At 42.5% G+C, this 21,072-nt stretch overlaps 1 protein-coding gene across 8 annotated transcripts in view; it reads right to left on the minus strand.

Moving 5' to 3' along the window:
• Positions 1-21,072, minus strand: part of tjp1b (tight junction protein 1b) — a 179,356-nt gene that overhangs the window by 131,489 nt on the left and 26,795 nt on the right. The window lies entirely within an intron of this gene.

Here is a 21,072-nt window from a genome sequence, read left to right on the forward strand (position 1 = left end):
ACGGCGTCCTGTTGATGCTAACCGTGTACATGACCATAAATGCCACCGGTCGAAAACACAATGCATGATGGGAAATGTTTCAAAGCAGTCATGACCAAGCTTGGGAACATGTCCTTTGTGTGAAATTTGAAGCTGATCGTAGTTTGTGTGCCAGAGTTATGGAGATTTGGACATTTCTGCGTGCTAACGAAAATTAGCATTGCATTTTTGTGGCAGCGCCACGACCAAACCGTGGCAGATACGCAAATTCTTTCGATAACTTTTTATCTTCAATGGGTCCTATGTGGTGTTGCCAAGTTTTAAGCGGTCCGGTTTTTTTCACGCCACCAAATTATCGAATTTTTCGCCAGGCGCGAGGTGCGTGCAATTTTTGGTGAGTTTTCGGGCATTTTTAGGGGGTCGAATTAGCGATCAAAGTGGGGAGGTACATAATAATAATAAATAAAAGCGAAAACAATAGGTTCCTCTGTCCCATTCTGGGACATCGGACCCTAATAATTCATTATTTATATTGGATGAAAAATTATTTTAAAATGACTATAAAACTGACATTTCAAGTGGAAAAAACACTTTCTTTGAAACAAGGTCCAAGATGAGCTTCAGTGGACCAGAAACTGTCAATATTTCCATTTTCTGTGGCTTCACTGCTCTTTCTTTACTGCAAATTAATTATAAATGTTTGTCCTAAGTGCACTTCTATCTAATCCTACGTGATTACATCAGTCAAGTGAAGATGGTTATTTCACTATAAACCGTTGAGGTAGTAAAACTCTGCCCTCTGCAGGATTTGAGCTGAACACTGTCGAGCCTGATAGAGTCAGGCTTTTAATGAAAAAATGCTCTATGTATAAAAATTATTCATGGTGGCTTGAGTGTGAGCATGAAGAGAGTGGGCTTGCGTGATATCTACCCAGCACCAACTGATGACGTTTGCACGAGCTGATGGAGGGAGACACAAGGAGGAGAAGGTAGTTCACGCACAGATCTGCTGTGATGGGATCCTCCTGAGTCAAAGCAGCATATGGTGCCTCTCTGGACATAAACACATCCTACATGCCCAGCAACATGGCATGCTGCATCTCACTCACACACACACACACACACACACCCCCACACACACACACACACACACACACACACACACACACACACACACACACACACACACACACACACACACACACACACACACACACACACACGCACACACATCAAATGCATATTGACCAGCTGATATTGTGTACTATATGCAATATTCTGCAACTTCTTGATTTGAATTTTCCTAGTAAGTGTGATTTTCCTATTACGTGACAATTGGATGACAGCACACTAAAGGATTACTGACCAATAGAATAACAGAATACTAATAGTGCTTAGTCTGCTGACACAAAAGTGCCACTGCAACGCTTTAGAAAGCACTGTGGTCTTCATTATCTACTGCTTACAGAGCATACGGAAAGTATTCACAGCGCTTCGCTTTTCCCACATTTCATCATGTTACAGCCTTATTCAAAAAGGGAATAAATTCACTTTTTTTCCTCAAAATTTTATACATAATATCCCATAATAACAACTTAAAAACGTTTGTTTGAGATTTTTGGCAAATTTATTTAAAATAAAAAACGAAGAAATCACTTGTACATAAGTATTTACAGCGTTTGAGATCAAGCTGAAAATTGAGCTGAGGTGCATTCTGTTTCCACTGATCATCCTTGAGATGTTTCTGCAGCCTAATTGGAGTCCACCTGTGGTAAATTCAGTTGATTGGACATGATTTGAAAAGGCACACACCTGTCTATATAAGGTCCCACAGTTAACAGTGTAAGTCAGACCACAAAATAAGCATGAAGTCGAAGGAATTGTTTGTAGACCTCCGAGACAGGATTGTCTCAAGGCACAGGTCTGGGGAAGGATACAAAAAAATTTCTGCTGCTTTAAAGGTACCAATGAGCACAGTGGCCTCCATCATCTGTAAATGGAAGAAGTTTTAAAATACCAGGACTCTTCCTAGAGCTGTTTACTTTAAACCATAAAGGCACATTTGAACTGTTTAAGATGAGAACAACATGAAGCGTGGTGGACCAAAATACTGTTTGGTTCCATGGAGGCAATACGGAGGCATGCGCGGTGGTCTTACAGTAAACAATCACGTGAATGGCGAGTGAATAAATAACAGTATCAGCTGCTCTGAAGAGTTCACACGTACTCCTGCGCCTGCGAAGGCAGTTGTTTCACTATGGAGTCGTATTTCTTGATTCTGCCCTAAGATCCCATTATGGTGGCGAATTACGTAATTTGAGAATGTTTTTCATTCTCTGGGCAATCTTTGTGTTAAACATAATCCAAACGGTAAATGGGCTGTCATCCTCTGAGACCGTGAAGGAACTCTATTCCATGACCAGCCCCACAGGTTTTTGTTAGCTTAGCATGTAGCAGCGCCGGCTGAGCAGGATGGAAGGTTAAAAAGACGAGCCTATGTCATTAGGAAGACATACTATATTGGTTCAAATTATTTGATTGATGCTTTCATTGGCCAATCAATGCATGTATTTGCATTTCAGTATAGACAGCATGATGATAATGGTCCTAATGGTTTGGCTGCCAGTCTATCTATTAGTTGTAGGGAGGAACAATATAACTCCTAAATAATGGATCAGTTAATATTTTAACAAATATTACCTATGTTTTTTGTTTGTTTTTTTTAAGTGTGTTTACAGGATGTAAGCAGTAAACCTATTCTGGTCCCATTTCAGTGGTACTGGTAAAAATGGTAAATGGACTTGATTTATATAGCGCTTTATCCCCACACTGAAGCAGTCTCAAAGCGCTTTACATATCAGCTCATTCACCCAATCACTCTCACATTCACACACCAGTGGGACAGGACTGCCATGCAAGGCGCTAGGCGACCACTGGGAGCAACTTAGGATTCAGTGTCTTGCCCAAGGACACTCCGACACATAGTCAGGTACTGGGATCGAACCCCCAACCTCTCAATCAGAAGACAACCCTCTACCACCTGAGCCACGGTCGCCCTACTGGACGTGGTCATCTCATAACGATCAACCGCTCTGCTTCATTCTTCATGCTCGACTTCTCCAGCATGGTCACCACCCTAATTCTGATCATTATATTATGCTGCTGGATGTCCTTCACCTGACCTCACACTCAAGAGCTTGTGAACATTAGGCTCCTGTTAAAAGAAGCCAGATTTATAATGAAAGGTGGTTTCAGTGCTGTGACTAGCCCCTGCTGCAGAATAGGGGTCAGCACAGGTCTCTACTGCTATGATAAATCATTCGAGAAAGTCAATAGAGTTGTCAGGATTTATGAAGCTTTGAGTCTTTTCTCTTGAAATGATTTGTAGCAGATGAGAGGACACAAGACCGACCATAAAAACATTTCAGGTAAGAGTAATTTTCTTCAAATCAGGTGCTGACAACCAAGGACTCGCTGTTTTTCCCTTTCCTCGCTCAGCCAACAGAAACTTGAGTGAATTTTACAGTAAACAAGACACCTGTTTCAGGTTATCGATGCTCTGTAAAATCTGTATTTCTAATGACTGTAAAAATGAGTTATTGCTAATGATTTCTTAATTTATCATATGTATGTAAGAGAAAATGACAGTCTCACTGCATTGTACACATTCTCACAAAGCCTCTTTCTGAGCAATATAACCCAAAATATAATTAGATATTATTCTATAACCACTGTAATACTAGTAATATAGTTCATTTTATTACAAGACCTAATAACTCAGATTTTTACTAAAGAACACATTGTGGTAACATCCATTGTATGTGTTTCTGTAGATGTTATTAAGTCACATTTTAGTTTCTAAACTTGGTATCAAAATGGATGATCCCTAATAATTTACTAATATGCCCATACTCATTGGTAATAACAAGAAACTAAAATGAAACTAAATATGGGTGAAATATTGTCTTTATTTGAAGGAAAGGGCGAGTGGGGTAAGATGCACCATTATTTAATTTTTAGGATCCGCTACTACATCAAGGCAATCATAGTTTTGTTGCTAACTAATATATCTGCATATATTTCTTGATGTCATGCATCCCTTCAAACAGAATTAGTGTGAACATAACTGGTTAGAACATATAGCATGTCCAAAAAACGTTCTCTTGTGGCACAACTTACCCCTTGTATGGGGTAAGTTGACCATAGGACCATGGTAAATTGAGCCATATCCCTCTGTCCACTCTGTAATCATAAAACTGAAGAATCTCAATATAATATTTAAAACATATAGGCTACAGTCAAAATACATTTATTAAAGGGGCAGTATTATGAAGAGAGCAGAGAGGAGCAATTCAAGGAAGAGAAATGGAAGGGTGGGGAAGAGTTGATTAGTGTAAAGTGAGATGTGAAGTTGTAGGCGTGAGGCTTAACTATAATGGTGGTGGCTGTGGGCAGAGGGAAGGAGTGAGTGGTAATACCTAAAACAGGTATTTGGGATCAACGTGTCTAAAGTTAAGCCCACTACAAGTTTTATCCCACAGTCCAAGGCATGCTTGTGCATCGTAGACCGATGTATGTGCAAGAAACTGCCACTGTAAACCCAAGCGCTGCCCCGAACTCGAGGATGCAGCCAGAATAGCAGAAAGAGTGGGGGCCAGCGAGCCCAGGCAACCCCCCGGCCCAGAGAGCACCCCCCCAAGATTCCAGCAGAGGGGCCAAGTCCCACGCCCAGTAGACGCCCAGAGCCGCGACGAACGGGCAGCCGGCGGGCACCCACCAGTGGGCCCAGAGCCAGCAGGGACCGGACCCCAGGCCAGAAGGACCCGGAATAGAAGCAGCACCGGGAGCAGCACGCCCTAGGACAACGACCACACCCCCAGCCGCCCTGGGCAATGAGGGAACGCTGCACGCCGCACCGCCAGCCCCCAGGCGCACCAACCCAGCCCCCCAGAGCGCCCCAGGTCACCATTTATTGACACCGCCAGCGCGATGCGCCTCAGTTATTGCTTAAGTCCCCCTGCTGCCCAACCCACCCCCAGGGGCCCAGCCAGACCGCCACACCGACATGCGGTGCGCGCAAACCAGAGGCGATACTTTGAGGACCGCCTAAGCAGGGGCCACCCCACACTGCACCCACTGGTATGCAAGAGCGCGGCCCACACCCCCCACCTCGGAAGACCCCCGCCAGGACCGGCCAAGCCAGCCGGCCAAGCCCGCCGGCCCCCAAGAGCACCCCCCCGGGACCGGGAACCTCCAAGGGCGAGACCCCGGGTGAAGTCCCCCGGGGAGCAACCCCCCCAACCCAGCCTTCAAACCGGCCACAGTCAAGCAGGACAGCACAGCCCCAGACGGCGCAAGGACAGCAGCCCAGGCCGCGCCGCCCTCTGGACGGCGCAAGCCACAAGGCAATGCCACCCACCAACGCGCAAGCGACTGGCGGCCACCACCGCAAGAAGGAGGCACCCCAACGGCACCCACCCAGTGCGGAACAGCAGTCCCCAACTAAGGGCGCCCCGGACCCACCCACCAATCCGCAGATAGCAGGACAGACCTACCAGGCAGCCGACGTCAACCGCAACCACCGGAACAGCTAGCGCCGCCCCCCAGCAAACAGCATCATCTCAAAGCGCCAAGCAACCCCGCCCCAACCCCGATACAAACGCCAGCACCCCCCAGCGCGCCCACCTCCCACACCGGCAAGACAGGCCGCCCCAGGCCCGCACACACCGAGGACAGCCCCGAAGGCGTCCAGGAGACGTGACATGGACCAAGCCACACCATAGGGAAGAGGCACCCCCACTCCCCGCCGGGCCGACACTGCCTGGAGAGACCCCGCGAAGAGAGCCCCCGGCCGCACCCACCACGCCCCCCTAAACCTACCACTCCTCCATGCCCGACCGCACCATCCTGATGTATTTGCATTCTACACGGTGGCCCAGCCATCAACAGAGGGACCAGGCCCCACCCGACAGGCCCAAATATGTGGTCCTACCCACCTTCCAACCTTCCAATGGAGAGGCACTTCCCTATCCCCTGTGTGAATGTGTGTGTTTAGTGAATGTATGAGGTGCAACCTTTGTGTACATAAGTGTATGTGGTGCAAATAGACCCAGAGGGTGGAAGTGGTAGTCGCACCTTCCGGGGGGTGGTGTGTTGAAGTGCAATTTGAAATTGGAGGGATTGGTAGGGCAATTTGAAGTGGGAATGCCGCCCCCGCGCCACTACTCAGTAGCACAGGTGGCAGCACCCTCCACCCTCAGCCCAACCATCCAGCCCCCCAAGGGTTGGGTATGGGTGTGTGGTGCACCAAGTGAGTGAGCCAGACCAGCTGGGAGTGAAGTGAGGTGTTCATTTTAGGAGGCCTGTCTGGTGCGAGCCCGGCCCGTCCACATGGCGGGCCACCGGAGAGGGTAGATGGTGCAGACGGGCATGCGGCACAGCGGACCCCAGGGACGCGCCAAGCAGCACGGCTGGAGACCCACCCCGCGGCACCCCCCCAGGCCACGCAGGCCCCACGGGGCATGGTGGCACCCCCACCCCCCAGACGCGGCCAGGCACCAGCCACTGCCCCAGGGCAGGAGAGAAGCCTGCGCCCACACCAGGATCAGCAGGGCACCACGATACAATGCCCTCTACAAGGAGGCGGCCCCGGCCCCCGCGACAAGAGAGGACGCCATCAGCCGCTCAAGCAGGGCCATCCCGCCACCCACAAGCGGGTGAACCTAAGCACCCCCAGTCAGGTCCCGCCAACCCACACCAAGTGCCACCAGCAGAGCCCCTCCTCCCCACAGAGGCCACCCCCGGCCACACACGCGCCGACACGAGACACCCCCCGACGCCAGCACAGCCCGGAGGATGGCGGGCCCCACCCTGCCAAAGGCAGCGCGGAGCCACACTGAACGGTAGCCAGTTCCCGGGCGGACGGCAGGAGAACGCGCCCCAAGACGCACCAACCAAAGAACCACCCCCGGGGGACCCCCGCCCCAGTACAGCGCCCACGGGGCCCGGCGCACCCAACCAGCAGACCAACCACCCCTGACGCGGACCCGCCAGGGCAAGAACCACAGGCCGTGCCCCACACACCCACCCAGCACAACTCCAGGGGGGGCCCCCGCATGAGCAAGGTCCCACCCCACCTCCGTCACACGCCGCACACCGGCCCATGTGGTCCCCCAAGTGAGATCTGGAGAGAGAGGAATCCTGCAGTCCAAAATGGAGGACAGTTTTTCAGTAATTCGAGACCAAAACTGTTGAACTGGGGAACAGAGCCATAAGGCATGTAAATAAGAATCAATAGTTCCCTGGTGCACTGAGAGCAGATGTCTGTTGGGGAGAAGCCCATTTTATACATTTTCTGTTGGGTAATGTGGGATCTGTGGAGGACTTTGTATTGAATTAGCTGTCGGTTTGTGTTTTTTGTCATCTTAAAATTTCTGTCCAGAAATCGGTGTTCGTGGTGATTAAAAGTTCAGCCTCCCATTTAGCGATTGGTAAGTGATTAGAGTTAGTGTTCAAGAGTGCTCTATATTTTTGAGAGTTTTTTTTTAAAATTTGTTTTAGATTTTCTTCATATATATAGCCAGTTCTGGAGGTTGTAAGGTAATTGGATCTACAGAAATGTTTTTCTTGATTGTTTCTGTAACTTGTAAGTACTGTAAAAAAAATTGTTTCATTCGTATTGAATTTTTGGGTTAGATTGTCATGAGCTTCTTATTTTTAAAGAGGTCTTGGAGATGAGTGATTCCACTTTCTTCCCATGTCTTCAGATAGAGCAGTGTTTTTTTAATTCTAAAGTCGGGGTTGTGTCAGACTGGAGACAACATGCTAGTTTTTAATTGAATATTCGTAATGTCCAAAGCTTTCCACCACGCAGTCAGGGTGGAGGCAATCAGTGGGTTTTTAAAAAAGTTGTGACATTTGAGGGTCGTAGTGATAAAAAGGAGATCAGAGAGTTTAATATGTTTGCAGTCTAGCTGTTCTATTTCTAACCAGGTGTTAAAGTATTCTTTTGGTTTTAGCCATTCTGTTAAGTATAATATTTGGTTTGCTAAGTAATAATGCATGAAATTAGGGGCTTCTAAACCATCCTCGCTTTTATTTTTTTGGAGGGTTGAAAGACTTATTTTTGGTTTTTTATTCCTCGCATAGAATTTTGTAATTGCAGAATCTAATCTTTGGAACCATTGGTTTCAGCGGGATCATAGAGAACAGATAGTTTATTTTAGGTAAAATTTTCATTTTAACTGAGGCTATTCTGCCAAGGAGTGAGATGGGGAGATTGTTCCATCTTCGCAGATCATCTGTGACTTTATCCAACAGCGGATCCAGGTTTAGTTTAATTAATTCATTTAAGTTTGGTGATATATTTAAGCCTAGATATTTAATCATATTTGTGGGTGAGGGGTATTGTGGGTTTTGGCTTACTGGGTTCCATGAATTTTTTGTTAATGGAAGGATTGATGATTTTGACCAGTTAATGGAATAGTCTGATAATTTAGAGAAGCTGTTTATTAGTTTAAATACTTCTTCTAATGAGGATTGGGGTTCTTCCAAATAGAGTAATATATCATCCGCATCAAGATTAATTTTGTGTTCTGAAATGGATGAGTGGATTCCTTTAATAACAGTATTCTGACGAACAGCTGCTGCGAGAGGTTCAACAAATATTGCAAAAAGCAAAGGTGAGAGTGGGCAACCTTGTCTGGTTTCCCTCTGCAGTGTGAAGCTTTGGGATGTTATTTTGTTTGTGGTTACTGAGGCGTTAGGTTTAGAGTATAGGGTGGAGATCCATTGTATGAATGAATCTCCAAAGCCAAATTTGCCAAGGACAGCAAGGAGGAATGACCAGTTGACTCTATCGAATGCTTTTTCTGCGTCGAGTGACAAGATTATTGTTTTCTTTTTAGAGTTCTGTGCCATGTTGATAAAATTAAACAGTCTTCTCACATTGTCTGTGGAGTGTCTATTTTTAATAAATCCTGTCTGGTCTTGGTGTATAATTGACTGTACTACTTTCTCTAACCTGTAAGGCAAGGGCAAGGCAAGGCAAATTTATTTGTATAGCGCATTTCATACTCTTGGCAACTCAATGTGCTTTACATGATAAAACATTCAATTGTTTAAAATCAATAAGAACATTTAAAATCATCAGTAAAATCAATTAAAATCATCAGTAAAATCATCATTACATCAACAACATGAAAAAAAATCTCTCTCGCAATCATATGCAGTAGAGAAAAAAAGTGTCTTTAACTTTGATTTAAAAATGTTCACATTGGATGCTGACTTCAGCTCTGCTGGCAGTTTGTTCCACTTCTTTGCAGCATAACAACTAAAAGCAGCATCACCATGTTTACTGTGAGCTCTGGGCTCCACTATCTGATCTGTGTCCATAGATCTGAGAGACCTGCTGGGTTCATACCTGTAAGTGAGTGCTTTGGAAATAATTTTTAGGTCTGTGTTAATAAGTGAGATGGGACGGTAGCTTGAGGGTAACATGGGGTTTTTGTCTGGTTTAAGTAATAATTTAATGTTTGCTGTATTCATGTGACCTCCTACGTAACCTTTATTTTTAATCTATGTCACTATTCTGAAAAAGAGTGGAGCCAGCATTGACCAGAAGTGTTTTAGGAATTCAGCAGGGAACCCATCTGGACCGGGTGCTCTGCCTGTTGACATGCTATCCAAAGTATTTTGTAGTTCTTGTAAGGTTAATGGTGAGTCTAAGGTGGTTTTCTGAGCTATGTTGAGTTGTGGTAGGTTTAAGTTATTGAGGAAGGTTTTAATATCTTCAGGGTCACGGTTTAAGTTTGATGAGTATAGACTTTGATAATAATCATGAAAAATCTTATTAAAGTCCTGAGATAAGTTTAAAGTTTGACCTGAATTGTCAGAAATTGCTGCTATAAAGGAATTTTCTTTGTTGTGTTTGAGCTGATTTGCTAAATATTTGCCTGATTTATTATTGTAATCAAAGTTTTTGTATCGCAATTGTTGCAGAATAAAATCAGTTTTTTTTAGATAAGATGATAAATAAGTTTCTTAATTTTTTTCTTCAATCGTTTTTTCTGCTATCTGTTCCTGTTTTTTCTTGTAAGAAGAGTATGATATAATCTTCCCTCTGATGACAGCCTTGCCGGTTTCCCAGAGTAAGGACGGTGACACTTCCAGAGAATCATTTGTTAATAGAAAGTCCTCCCATTCTTTTCTTATCATTTTACCAAATTCACTGTCATTAAGTAATGAAGTATTAAAGCACCACAGAGAGAATAATTTCTGCTTAGAGTCACACTTCATTGTGAGGGATATTGGCGCATAATCGCGAATAATTATAGGATGTATTTTGGAGGAAATGCTATGTGCTATGGAATTATTTGAAAGAAATAAGTCAATTCGGGAGAAGGATTTATGTACAGGGGAAAAGAAGGTGTATTCTTTTTTAGTTGGGTTGTTCAGTCTCCATATATCTCCTATTCCAAAATCTTCCATGTAATTCATTAATACTTTAGCAGATCGGGATGGTTTTGTATTCGGGCACACTGGATCTGTCTAATGATGTGTTGAGTGTCAGATTGAAGTCACCTCCGATGATTAATGATGAGTCTGCAGAAAGGTCTGATAACTCCGAAAAAACTCTATGGAAGAATTCAGGGTCGTCATTATTGGGGGCATAGAGGTTTAGAATTGTGAAACATTTATTATACATTACCACTTTGATAATAATATATCTACCCTCTGGGTCTATGGTGGAGTTGATTATGTTAAAGAGAAACCTTTTGTTGAAAAGAACCGAGACTCCTCTTTGTTTGGAATTGAAACATGAATTATATATTTTGTTAAAATTTGAGTCTGTCAGAGATTTTTCTTCTGATTGAAGTAAGTGAGTTTCTTGAAAGAAAACAATGTCTGCATTTAATCTTGATACATAATCAAATATCTTAATCTTTTTAGCCTGCGAGCGAATGCCACGCACATTCCAAGATGTTACTGTAAACTGAGACATGGAAAGTAATGGTGATTAGTCCATACAAATGTAAGCATAACCCTAAGTCTGTGAGCATTAGTGCACAGCAGTGTCGTAGAGAGCTTGGATGCAAGATAAAAAGAGGAGAAATACTTATCATGCAATATCATTGCTGGGTAAGGGGCTGGATTGAAAAGGTTAGTGAGAAGCACAAACATACTACAACAACAAACACTATCAGAAGAGAAAGACAAGAAAGGGGTGGTTATTTTAGGTGTAGGATGGGGAGGGGGGTGTTGTGCGGATGTGAAAAAAAAGGGTTAGGGGTTAGAGAAGAAAGAGTTGACATGGGGTAGAGAGTGCCCTGAGAGATTGTACGTGCCTATGCGTGTTTACCAACATCTGTGCAAATATATAGCATACATACACACACATCCATTTACGTATATAGACACACATTTATTTTAATTTTTATTTTATTCGCTTTTTATTTTAATTATTATCAATATTTTTTTCTAATTATTTTATTTTATTTGTATTATTATTCATATATATATATATATATATATATATGAATGCATACACATATTTATTTTTCCTTTAAAATAGTGCTATCTTAAGCTATCTTAACTTCACCACAAGTGGAGAATTATCCTTTCAATATTGATTTCACCTGTTTTGTTTTTTTTGATTGTGTGTTTTTTGTGTTTTTTTTGTGTTTTTTTTTTTGTTTATTTGTTTTTTTTTGTTTATTTGTTTTTTTTAGTAGAGCCACGGAGTGATGTTCGAATCCCTAAACAGTTGACCATCTATGTAAAGCTTGTCTACGACCAGTTTTGAATTTTTGCCTCTGTCGGTTTTCTTTGAAAATAGGATACAGGGTTTTTCGACGTTCATTTATTTCTCGAGGGAATTGATCATTCATGCCAAATTGCGTACCTTTAAGTTCTCGACCTTTACTTTTAACCTGGATTTTCTGTTGAAAGCGTTCAAATTTGGCAATGATAGGGCGTGGGTGGTTACCTCTACGTGGTCCGAGACGATGGACACGGTGAATTTCGCATACTGCGAAATTGGATATACAGGACTGTCTCTTTAAGAAGCTTGTTTTCATTTTTCAGCTCTTTTACCTCCGAGGTCACCGCTGATAAAGCCAAATGGATGTCTTGATTGACTTTATGTAAGTCCTGAATTTGTTGGTATGCAAATTCCAGGTTGGTCTTCATTTCCTGAAAGTCCTGGTGCAGTAAATCGACCACACCTAGCCTCTTATTAATGGATTTTAGGACCTCTGTTTGAGATTCTGCCTCCAGATCTGATGTATCCGTAGAGGAGTCGTTCTTTTGACGTTCATATTTTAGTGAAATGTAAATATTTCTGCCAGGAGGCTGCAGGATCCAGACTAACTGCATTTGTTAGTCTCGGAAATTTTCAGCAAATTGTGTTTGGCTCACATTAAATTAAAGTCAGCACCTGTACTTTACATGACACATGAAAGACAGGCTGACAACAGTGTAGGGAAATGACTAGACTGTGGAGCATGTTAATACCTAAAACATCAACTTCAGGTGGTGCTTTTTTCTAATAGCAATGACAATTGTTAGTAACTATGCTGTGTATGTAATCTTTGTAACTATAACTATAGAACATACAACTATCAGGTGGGGATTTTTTGATATACATATATTACAAAACTGTAACTATAACATGTATTATATACTATACAATAATCATTGCATGGTATGTGGTATAGGTCAATGAGTCAACTTAATTGTTCATAATTAATGAGTATTACTTTAATATAGTGATACTGAGAGTAAGTTACTAGTTCCATTTTAACAGGTAACTTGTAAGTGTACCAGATTACTTTTTAAAAGTAACCATCACAGCCCTGCACCTCAAGCTGGCGCCTCTCACCATTGGCAACTCCAGAGTGGAAGAAGGTCCAACCCCTCTTGAGAAGTCACAAGCTCGGGCTCCTTCTCCACCAGAGAGGTGACATTCAACGTTCGTAAAGACAGCTTTTGTAACCAGGGATCGGATCGCCAAGGCTCTCGCCTAGGACCCCATATGATCCATCTTGCTGGTGAGCCTCCATGGGGGCTGGCCCACGTCATCCATTTTGGCTCTGCCCGGCCGGGACCCTTGAATAATAATAATAATAATAACTAGAACTGCAAGAAGTTATGAAAGGGGGGGCCAAGCCTGCCCCCAGGTTTCGCGGAGCCCATAGAGGTGCGTCACAAAGGCTGACGGGCTTGTGGCGATCAGGAGAGTCTGGAGTTTTGTATTTGCAAAATTTGGCGCAGATAGAGTTTAAACACTAGGAGGAGTTCAAAAAAGTTGATTTTTGATGTGTAGTGACATACAAAAAGATATATGCCGTTGGAGTGGGCGTGGCCTATGTCAAAAGATGCAACTTTATTTAGGAAATATGTGGATATAAGTTTATGAAGATGTAATTTTAAATGTGAAAGCTACAGGCCAAAGTGCGCCAAATTACATGCAAATCTGTTCAACTTTCTTTTAGCGTAATTATTCTCTGTTTATAGCGCCCTCTATTGGCCAATTTGCGCCAAATTTGGCACAGAGCCTCTGTTTGACCTATAACACAAGCGAATTGAGTTTGATGTAGATCGCTTTTACTTTGACAAAAATGTGCAACAGTATGTGTTTTTTAGCTAGCTAGAAAACTTTACTCATTAATAAATTGTGCTAATTTTAAAAGAACAAAATAATTTTCTCAACTTCTAAGCAGGCAAATATGGAGATTGTATGTGCAAGGTTTGGTGCAGATAGAACTTAAACACAAGGAGGACTTTGAAAAAATAAATATTTGATGTGTCATGACCTGCAAACAGAAATATGCCGTGGGAGTGGGCATGACCTGTGTCAGAAGATGCAACTTTACTAAGGGAATACGTTGATATAAAGTTTATGAAGATATGATTTAAAATGTAAATGTTACTAATCTGCGCATAATTTTACCAAACAAAATTCTTCACTGAACTTTTTATCAGGCAAGTCTGGAGATTGTATTTGCAAAATTTGGTGCAGATGGAGCTTAAATTCTTGGAGGAGTTTTAAAAAGTAGGTTTTTGAATTACAAAGAGAAACATTATGTGGTAGTGGGCGTGGCCTATGTCAGAAGATGCAACTCTATTTAGGAAATACATAGATATAAAGTTTATGAAAATGTGATTTAAATCTTGAAAGTTACAGCCCAAAATGTTTTTGCACCCATTATTGTATAGTATACTTTTTGGTATGGGTGGTCTGTGTGCTTTTCTAAATCTACCAGTGACGTGCCATGACCACTAGGGTTGGGTAGGCACGTTGCAAATCGAGACCACCAATGACAATTTCATATGTTTCTGCTGTCAAGTGTTAATTCAATTCAAATCAATTTATATATAATAAGAAAGAAAAAACCCAACAAGATCCACATGAACAAGCATTTAGCATCTAACAAAATCAACATCATAAACACCATTAAAGAAACATAAACAATTATTTTATATAGCCTCCATACTCTCCCAACAAGATATATCTCATGACACAACAGCACATCCGTTGTTTGTGTTGGAAACACAGAGAAAATGACAAAAACAACTCAGAACAGCCTCAGTGAGGAGCATCCACAAAGCCATTCCTTTTGTACAATTCACTGTATAAAATACGAAACATTTTCTGACCTTACCTTTGCTGAAGGTCTGGTAACTCAGGTGTTGGTCTCCCATCTTTTAAAAGCTGTCGTTTTTCCTCAAAAAAAAGTTTTTCTATCATCTCTAGCGCTGTCATCCTGACTGTAGTGTTATCCCGCCCACTAGCGAGAGAATGTAGCAGCAGCGGTCACGTGACATTATTCACTAATGTACTGTGAACTTAGGTAAAGCATTTAGCATAGCGCGGATACGTGCAAAGGCAGCTCTCTACGCTGCCTTTGCACGTAAATGTTTGTCATCTTGGGGACCTGACTGCGCATGCGCAAACACGTAAAAACATGCAATGGGAATGGAGGCAGAAGAGCAACGTGCCTTTGTGAGGGGTGTGGCCTCCCTCTGTGAAAAAAAAAAAAAAAAAGACTGTGCAGCTGTTCCAGGAAATAGCGCTGTTTAGTAATTTGGGCTATGAAACGCACAAAATGCGGACACTTTCAAACTTATAGGTACTGTAGGCTATTGGAAATGAAAAAATAAATAATTTATAATTATGTTATAATTCAAGAAAAAAAATAAAAAAATAATAATTAAAACAAATAATTAAAATATCAATTTACCCTTAGGTAGGCACTGCCTACCTTGCCTACCCTGATGGCACATCACTGATATCTACCCAGTAAATTTCACAGCCCTCAACATAATACTTGAGCTGAAATAAATGTTTGTTGTTTATGTTGTCATAAGCCACGCCCATTTTGACCAATAGCAAATAACTTTGAGATATGGCCTCAGGAGTGACCCAAGGTCATACCCACCAAATTTGCTAAAAATTGGTCTTGCCATTTAAGAAATATGGAAGTTTTTGCGTCTGAGGTAAGCTGGGGGGTGTGGACCTACCCTCCAAAGGGTACCGCCCTCCCTTGCACGGTTTAGCCTGCAGCACCACTTTTACCGGGAGAAAAATAAAATGTAACTATAACTAGAACTGCAAGCAGTTATGAAAGGGGGCCAAGCCTTGTCACGCGACTTGGCCCCCAGGTTTTGCGAATCCCGTGGAAGTACGTCACAAAGAATGACAGGCTTGGGGCGAGTGTCAGGACACAAGCCAACGTGCCTTTTGCTGTGAACAGGTGGATATGAAGTTTTGGAAGATGTGATTTAAAATGTGAAAGTTACAGCCCAAAATGTGTTTGCACCGAAAGGTTTGTTTATTTATATGATTTGTTGTAATAAGCCACACCCACTTTAACCAATCGCAATTAACGTTGAGAAACGGCCCCAGGAGCGACCCAAGGTCATACCCACCAAATTTGGTAAAAATCGGTCGTGCCATTTAAGAGATATAAATTTCCCATATTTGCAGCGCCCCCTAGTGGCATAAATTATTAAAATTTTACTCATACCCTTACAGTCACATGCCAACTAAGGATCTCAGATTTGGTGTTGTTAGCATTTATGTTGACCGAGATATGCAACCGTTATGCATTTTTATAGCGAGCTAGAAAACTTTACTCAGTAATTATTCACGCATTATTTGAGCCAACAAAAATCTTTTATCAACTTTAGATCAGGTCCAACTGCCAAGTTTCACGCTGACTGGACACAACCCTTAGGAGGAGCTCAAAAAAGTAGGTTTTCCAGTTTTTGCTCCGACAAAAGTTTAGGCAGAAATGGACGTGGCCTAGCCCAGGTGATTCAGTGCAAAGGGGACGTGCGAAAAGGCTTGGTTTTGCAGAGCCCGTGGAAGTATTTCACAAAGGACGACGGGCTTGGGCGAGCGTCAGGACACAGGCCAACGTGCCATTTGCAGTGAACAGGTGAATATGACGTTTTGCAAGATGTGATTTAAAATGTGAAAGTTACAGGCCAAAATGCATTTGCACTCATTATAGCGCCAACTAGTGGCACACTTTTTGGTATATGCCGTGGGAGTGGGTGTGGCCTATGTCAGAAGATGCGACTCTATGTAGGGAACACACGGATATGAAGTTTATGAAGATGTGAATTAAAATATGAAAGTTAGAGGCCAAAATGTGTTTGCAATTATAGCGCCATTTAGTGGTGCAATTTTTGGTATGGGTGGTCTATGTGGTCTTCTATATCTACCCTGTAAATTTCACAGCCCTCAACATAATATTTCAGCTGAAATAAACGTTTGTTTATTTATATGTTATGATATAATAAGCCATGCCCACTTTGACCAATTGCAAATATCTTCGAGATATGGCCTCAGGAGCGACCCAAGGTCATGCCCACCAAGTTTGGTAAAAATTGGTTTTGCCATTTAAGAGATCTAAATTTCCTATATTTGCAGCGCCCCCTAGTGGCATAAATTATTAGAATTTTACTCATACCCTTACAGTCACATGCCAACTAAGGATCTCAGATTTGGTGTTGTTAGCATTTATTTTGACCGAGATATGCACTAGTTTGCGTTTTTATAGCTAGCTAAAAAATATTTCTAGTTAATAATTTTCGCATATTTTGTCCGAACAAAATTCTTTCCTGAACTTTATATCAACTCCAACTGAAGACTCTACGTGCTAAGTTTCACACTGATTGGACAAAACCCCTAGGAGGAGTTCAAAAAAGTAGGTTTTTCAGTTTTCGCAATATTGCTCCACAAAAGTTCAGACGGAAATGGGTGTGGCCTAGCCCAGGTGATTCAGTGCTATTCAGGGAATCTGTGGACATGAAGTTTTTGAATGTGCGACGTACAGTGTGTGAGTTATAGGCCAAAACTTGTTGGCCTTTGCATCCAAGGTCCCCTTGGGGTTCTGGACCCACCCTCCAAAGGGCACCAGTCTCCCTTGCATGGTTTAGCCAGCAGTACCACTTTTAACAACGGAACTATAAGCCCATGGAAGTACATCACAAAGGATGACGGGCTAGGGGCGAGCGTCAGAACACAGGCCAACGTGCCATTTGCTGTGAACAGGTGGATATGAAATTTTGAAAGATGTGATTTAAACTGTGAAAGTTACAGGCCAAAATGCATTTGCACCCAGTATAGCACCACCTAGTGCCGCACATTTTGGTATGAGTGATCTGTGTGCTCTTATATATGTACCCTATAAATTTCACAGCCCTCAACCTAACACTTCGGTGGTGGTCGGAGGGGCCGATGGCGCACTATGGCAGCCTTGCCTCCGTCAGTCTGCCCCAGGGCAGCTGTGGCTACAACAGTAGCTTACCACCACTAAGTGTGGAGTGAAAGAATAATGCCTTAATTCTTTAAAGCAACTTTGAGTGTCTATGATATAGCGCTATAAAAAATTGATGCATTATTATTATTAAAAGCGGTCCCCAGGCCCCGCGGGCTTGGCCCCCTAATAATAGTCGGAATGAATACAATAGGCTTCCTAGCACCGTTTGTCCTAGTCACCGCGTATGTAAGCATACGAGGTCCCCAGGCCCTGCGTGCTTGACCCCCTAATAATAATCGGAACAAATATAATAGGGTTCCTAGCACCGCTGGTCCTAGGCCCTGAGGGCTTGACCCCTAATAATAATAAATCTAATCCATTTGTCCCATTAGAAGACACAGGAGCAGGTCTTGCTCCTGAGTTCCAGCCCTGAGGAATGTTTCAAACATCTGTTCCCCCTTTCACAAAGCCTTTGGAATCAAACATGCATCCTCCAGAGTACTCATGCATGCCCATGTTAGTATCACAAATGAAAATTTGGGTCACCTCTAACCATCCTCCTGATGCTTGATAACCAGAGGACAAATAAGAAAAGTCCTGGCTCCCTTCACTCTTATGTAACGGAATCAGATGCTCCAGTCACTGCTTATCTCTCTTTTTCACTAAGCACTCCTAGAATACAATTCGTGATGAGTCTCCTTTAACCCACACTGTGTGTACATCTACAGTCTTTGGAAAATCACCCACTCACACCCACATGCACATCTGCACCTTTATTGCACAGACACAACCTCCCTGCAAGAGACCCTGAATATGCAGATTGCTTAATTCCGCTCACTTGCTCTCTTCATATATGCATCGGCAGCAAGACTGAGCCGCCGATAAATGCTTACTCTGTTGTTTTCTTTTTTTTTTTTTTTTTGGGGGGGGTTATTTGGATTGTTAGGGGGGAGTGTCTGTGTGCATGGCAAATTGCAGCCAAGGATGAAACCAAGACTGAACTGTGCTAGCAGAACTAATAAGATATTAAGCCCTTGACCAATGCAAGCAGCAGACCCAGCTGGTGACTGATCCTGATCTGTTGAGAAGTAATTAATTCAATTGTGCACCTGTTCTTGCTAATGCAGTCTTACCTTCTCTGCAGCTCACCTGGATATGGCCTCTGCAGCAAACATTTCTTTACCATTTTAAAAAGCAGCTGAGGGTGCAGGAAAAATGCTGCATTAAAACACATCTTTGGGAAAATCAAGGCACATGAAAGAGTATCTACACTGTAGACCACAAGTGCATATAAAACGTCCCCTCCTCAGTTTAAATTGACTGTAAATAACACCCCCATCTTTATGCAGCCTGAGTACTAAAATCTGATACTAGCTTTCTGTGGGCACGAGCAGTGCCTGCCAACACAAATAACAGCAGGAGTGGGCCGAGCGCCAAAGCCCTCCTCTGACTATCAAGCAAGAGAAGCAATCAAAAGAGCCAATCGATGTAAACAAAGTCCTAACTGCTATTGATCATTTAGCTTTGCTCTGATGAGCAATGATAGTTACGGACCTAAACTCATGCACTCATCTAATTAATATCTGCACTCTTCTCTTAAAGGATTTCCCTTTCCTTTTTGTGGATGGTTTGATCTTTTCTTTGTGAGAAATGACTCCTCGTGGTGCGATGGTTCAGAGGCAGCATTTGCCGTGACCCTCTTTCAACAGAATGCAATGGAAACAGCTACTCGGCTCAGCATCCTGCAGTCTCATCACTCACTGTAAGGTGGACTGCTACTTCCATCAGCTGCATTTGAGTTTAAGCACATCAGCAGTTTTTCTCCAGTGCACACACAGCTCTGTACAAAAGAAATATACTGTAGGAATGCCAGAAGCACGTCGCTCCCTCCCCAACCATTTGAAGCACCCTCGGAGTGGCAGGCCATGAAGACAAACGACTCTCAGGATGGCATATGATATTATGACACCACAAAGGCTTAAGGTTGGTTGTAAGTGGCTAAAAATCAAGGCCAACACTAATCTGTCAATTACAGCCTAAAAGCTTTGTTATATCACTGCCAGAGAAGAGAGAGGATAGCTGATTTTTCTGATTGATTTTGAACACTTGTGTAGCTTGTCATTGCAACTAGATGGGAGATAATATATGCCATAAAATGTAACATCAGTTGACATCGCTATCAGTTTTTCACCCGATATTGAAAAACCAATATTTGCTGTTGTTAGAGATATGGCACGTTTTCCATATCTGAAGTTAGTTCGTTTTAGGTTTTTAAATTCAAGTTGCAACTCTTCATTCAATGACATGGACAAAATCATTTAGATTAAATTCATCTCAATAAGGGGATCAGCTTATCCCCATTTACATGAATGCCAAAATGATCATGGATTTCCCAGAATGACAACAGAACAAGACATGAAGGCCTACAGGTATGCTGCACCCTTTTCGTGACCTTCAGGTGGACTCAAGCCTAAAAACCAAGAAGTTGAATGTGTTGGACATTGTGGCTGCCTTTGAAATCTGTTTTACTTTTCTGGATGTATTTTTTTAAATTTATTTTTGTCACTTTGTTTGTTGCCTTCCAAGGTCTCACTTGAAGATGTGCTTTTGATGTTTGTGTAACCTACCTGGTAAAATAAATAATAATAATAAAATGGATGATAAACATTATTATAAGATATGTTCAATGTAATCAGCTCGAAGTAGATGCAGTTTAAAAAATAATGCTTCAAGGTTTCTTTGTAAAGCCTATTTGTGTTTGCATTGCTAGAATCATCACACTGTATCCACTGGCTGGCCTTCTTTACATGATATACCTCCTGGTGTGATTTGTTCTCCAGGCGTGTGAATTACAATCACCAATGTTTTGTTAGATATAAAAGAAGAAATCCTTTAACACACCCTGCAGGGCACCTTCTTTTTTGTCTTCTATTGATACAAACTGACAACTCCTTTTTGTAATTGCCTCCATGCCATCCTTAAAATGTAAATCAAAATGCTAAGCATAATTCTTTATGCAATACAGTGGAAGCTACACTTATTTTACTTTGCAGACAAATGTTTGCATCAATAATTTAATCTGTTTTATGTTTGTGTGGTATCCATCTACAGAACCCTGCCAGGTCATAGTCCAGCTGTCAACACAGTGAAATTCCCACATCTGACGGCAACGCACTACAGTGTGTGTGTGTGTTGTGCATGCGCATTACAACAGTCATTGCTCTGATTCATGCACATCAGGGCTTTCAATATCTGCTTTCTGCAGTTATGAGAGCTGTATTTTGGAAAACACTTACCGTAGCACTTTTGGTGATGTTTTAAT

The sequence above is a fragment of the Gouania willdenowi genome, chromosome 6 (genome assembly GCF_900634775.1).
Source record: "Gouania willdenowi chromosome 6, fGouWil2.1, whole genome shotgun sequence".
Taxonomy (NCBI): Eukaryota; Metazoa; Chordata; class Actinopteri; order Blenniiformes; family Gobiesocidae; genus Gouania; species Gouania willdenowi.